The sequence below is a fragment of the Quercus suber genome, unplaced genomic scaffold (assembly GCF_002906115.3).
Source record: "Quercus suber isolate HL8 unplaced genomic scaffold, Cork oak 2.0 scaffold_137, whole genome shotgun sequence".
NCBI classification, from domain to species: domain Eukaryota; kingdom Viridiplantae; phylum Streptophyta; class Magnoliopsida; order Fagales; family Fagaceae; genus Quercus; species Quercus suber.
In genome coordinates, this window is record NW_027069599.1 from 83,032 (window position 1) to 87,488 (window position 4,457).

The window sequence follows — 4,457 nt, forward strand, 5'->3', positions numbered from 1 at the left end:
GCAGCCAACACGCAGGCGGTCCATACTGTATTCTGAAAGCTAGTACACAAGGTGTTGGCGAAAATCAAGGGCAAGCCATTCTTTAGGTGGCCGAGTAAGATAATGGGGGAATCCACGGCGCGCAATCAGAACCTTTACTGCCAGTATCAGAGGGACCACGAACATATTACCGAGAACTGCAAGAATCCTTGGAGCTATTTGGACCAGCTGGCCTGAGAAGAAAAGCTAAAGCACCTTCTGCACCACCCCGGAGACCATCAAGGCCAGACCAATCAAGAGCTGAAAAGAGATAACACACTAAGGGCGCCCGTAGGAACAATCAATGTGATCTTGGCCGCCTTAGGAAGAACAGACACGTGCCCTTCACGAGTGTTGTTTGTGGCCCAGATCCCTGCCGAGGAGTCCCAGTTGGAGCTGAAGAGGGCCAGAAAGGGCTTTCACCTAACCTTGAGCTTTTCAGAGGAAGACATTATGGGAACCACCCAGCCCCACGATGACGCTCTGGTGATCACGCTTAGAATCAAAGATTATAATGTGAAAAGGGTGATGGTGGATGGTGGCAACGCCGCTGAGGTTATGTAGCCAGACCTCTACAAAGGGCTGGGGTTGAAACTGGAGGACTTAATGCCCTATAGCTCTCCCTTGATGAGCTTCGATGGGAAGCTTGTTATCCCAAAGGGCATGATCAGGCTACCTATCCAGACCGGCCCAGAAGTGGTGGAGGTGAATTTTATAGTAGTGGACACCTACTCCCCCTACACAGCCATTGTATGAAGGCCCTGGCTCCACACCTTGGGGGGTGTTGCCTCCTCCCTACACCAGAATGTGAAATTCTTGTCAGGGGATCAGGTACTTGAGATCCGTGGTTGCCAGCCCACAGCAAGGCAGTACATGGTGGCTACCATATCACATCAGCTCGACGCAGAGCCCTCGGCCACCGCTGAAAAGAACTTATAGCAATCAAAGACCACGATAGCGCCTACCGACACAGCTGCCGGAGAAGCGAAATATGAAGATTTGGAGAAAGTGGTCATTAGTGATGGCCCAGATAAGTTCTTTCAGGTTGGAGCCCAGCTGCCTCTTCAGGAGAAGAATGAGCTGATTGAGTTTCTTAAGAGAAACATCGACGTGTTTGCATGGGATGCCTACGATGCCCTAGGGATTGACCTTGCTTTTATCTGTCACCATCTTAACATCAATCCATCTGTAGTTCCCAAGAAGCAACCGCCCCAGCGCTTATCAAGGGAGCACGCTGATGTGATTAAAGAAGAGGTGATGAAGTTTAAACGTGCAGGGGCTATCAAAGAGGTTTTTTACCCCGAATGGTTGGCCAACATCATGGTGGTCAAGAAGAAAAGCAGAAAGTGAAGAGTCTGTGTGGACTTCACCGACCTAAATTGAGCATGTCCGAAAGACCCGTTCCCCATGCCCCGGATAGACCAGATAGTGGATGCTACTACGGGGCATCCTCGGATGAGCTTTTTAGATGCTTTTCAAGGCTATCATCAAATACCACTAGCCTCGGAGGATCTGGAGAAGATAGCCTTTGTGGCGCCTATTAGGAACTACCATTACAAAGTAATGCCATTCGGCTTGAAGAACGCAGGGTCCACCTATTAAAGGATGATGACAAGAATGTTTGAGCTGATGCTGGGCAAAAACATCAAAGTCTACATCGATGATATGGTGGTAAAGAGTAAGACGATCTCCGAACATTTAGGGGACCTCGGCCACACCTTTGATGTCTTGAGGGAGCACAAATTGCGCCTAAATACTTCCAAATGCTTGTTTGGCATGGGATCCGGCAAGTTCCTAGGATACATCATTACCCACAGGGGAATCGAAGTTGATCCTGACCAAATCAAGGCTATCTGTGACCTAAAGCCTCCGCGAAATCCTAAGGAGGTCCAAAAGCTTACAGGAATGATTATGGCCTTGAATCGATTCATTTCCAGGTCGGCTGACCGTTGCAGGCTCTTCTATCTCCTGATCAACAAGTGGAAGGGATTTGAGTGGTCTGAGGATTGTGTCGTGGCCTTCTAGCAACTCAAGGAATACCTATCACGGCTGCCTATCATGTCCCATCCTGAGGCCGATGAGGTCCTATACGCATACATTACTATGGCACTTCACGCTGTGAGTCTGGTACTTATCCGGGGCGACAATGGTGTTCAAAAACTAGTCTATTACGTTAGCAAGTCACTACACGAAGCTGAGGTCAAGTACCTACCCTTAGAGAAAGCCATACTAGCTGTGGTCCGTGCTACACGAAAGCTCCCCCAATATTTCCAAGCTCATACAGTGAAGTCTGTACTTCGAACAGCTGATTACATAGGGAGGATCGCTAAGTGGAACACAATTCTAGGGGTCTTTAACATCAAATACATGCCTCGAGCCTCCATAAAAGGCCAGGTCCTGGCTAATTTGATGGCCGAATTCACTGAACCACCTGTAGAGATGTTATCTGAGAAGATAAGCATGGATGAAAGATCAGTTGGAACAATCTCCGTCTCGAGACCACCAAGTTGGAGGGTATACGTTGATGGCGCGGCAAATCAGAGGGGGTCTGGAGTGGGGCTGGTTTTAGTATCCCCTGAGGAGTCTGTCATTGAAAAATCCCTGAGGCTCGGGTTCTCCGCCACAAACAATGAAGCTGAGTATGAAGCACTATTACAAAGGATGGTCATGGTGTAGAAAATGGGAGGAAAGGCAGTGGAGATGTTCTCAGATTCGAGATTGGTGGTAGGCTAGGTGAAAAGAGAACTGGAAGCCAGAGATTCAAGAATGCAAGAGTACCTAAGCCAGGTCAAGCGCTTGCAGTCGAGTTTCGATCTTTTCAGCTTGTCACATGTCTCCAAGAGTGGAAACACTCATGCCGATTCATTGGCCACCCTTGCCACCTTCTCGACAGGGGATCTACCTCAGATCATTCTTGTGGAGCATCTGGAGCAAGCAAATGAAGCGGCAAAGGGCACGGCCCACATCCACCAAGTTGGGATGGGATCCAGCTGGATGGACCCCCTGGTAAGGTTCCTCAAAGATGATGTCCTACCTGAGGATAAGTCAGAGGCTGAAAAAATACAAAGGAATACTTCTTGATTCTGGCTGTCCGAGGACCATAAGCTGTACAAGCGCTCCTACTCTAGACCATACCTATTGTGCATTCACCCTGGGGCATCAGAGGTATTGCTCAAAGAGCTACACGAAGGGATCTGTAGGAGCCACACAGGAGGAAGATCCCTATCTCACCGAGCCGTCACACAAGAATACTGGTGGCCAGAGATGCAGAAAGAGACCTCAGAGTATGTTAAGAAATGTGACCAATGCCAAAGGTTCGCCCCAAATATTCATCAGCCTGGAAGGGTCCTCAACCCCTTATCCAGGCCATGGCTGTTTGCCCAGTGGGGCTTAGATATCGTAGGCCCTTTCCCCAAGGCACTAGGGAACAAGAGATATATGTTGGTTGCCACAGATTACTTCACTAAATGGGTCGAAGCTGAGCCGTTGGCCAACATCAGAGATACGGATGCCAAGAATCCTTTGGAGAAACATTGTCACACGATTCGGGGTCCCTCACACCCTTATTTAGGAGAACGGACTCCAGTTCAACAGCAAGACTTTCAAGAGGTACTGTTGTGAACTTGGGATCACAAATAGATACTCAACCCCAACTTATCCTCAAGGAAATGGGCAGGCCGAGACTGTCAACAAGGTCATCGTCAATGGGTTTAAAAAGAGACTGGATGACACCAATGTGAAGTTAAGGCCACTAGCACTAGGGGACCTAGTGTTGAGGAAAGTTGTGGGGGCCGCCAAGAACCCTTCCTGGGGAAAGCTGGGGCCCAACTAGGAGGGGCCATACCGAATTACCTCGGTAGCAGGGATAGGTGCATACTACTTAGAAGACTTAGTTGAAAAACCTGTACCTCGACCGTGGAATGTAAATAACTTGAGAATGTATTATTATTAATAAAAGCACCCCTTTTCTTGTAATTCGAATTTCAAGTCTATCATGATTATATATATATATATATGTATAAATTATATTTTGGCGGTCACCCAAAGAACTAGACCGAACCACTTCAAGGAAAACCTGAGCGCTAGACTGAACCAGGCTCTTGCATGGTCCTCAGACTCAAACCTATGGAGAAACTAACCACTTCAAGACAAACCTGAGTACTAGACTGAACCAAGGTTTTGCATAGTCCACAGACTCAAACTTGTGGGGAAACTAGTCGCTTACAGAAGAACCTAAGGGTGGAATGGAACCAAGGTCTTGCATAGTCCTCGGACTCAGACCTCTGGCGAAATTGGCTACGTTTAGCAAAGGAGTAAACAAACACAAGCCAGCGAGCATCACTTGAGGCATTGTGAAGCACATTGAACTTAACCCCCTAGCACGGTCAGCGACTAACGGTTTCCTTAAGTATTTGATTCAGCAAGAATAAGTCGTGGTG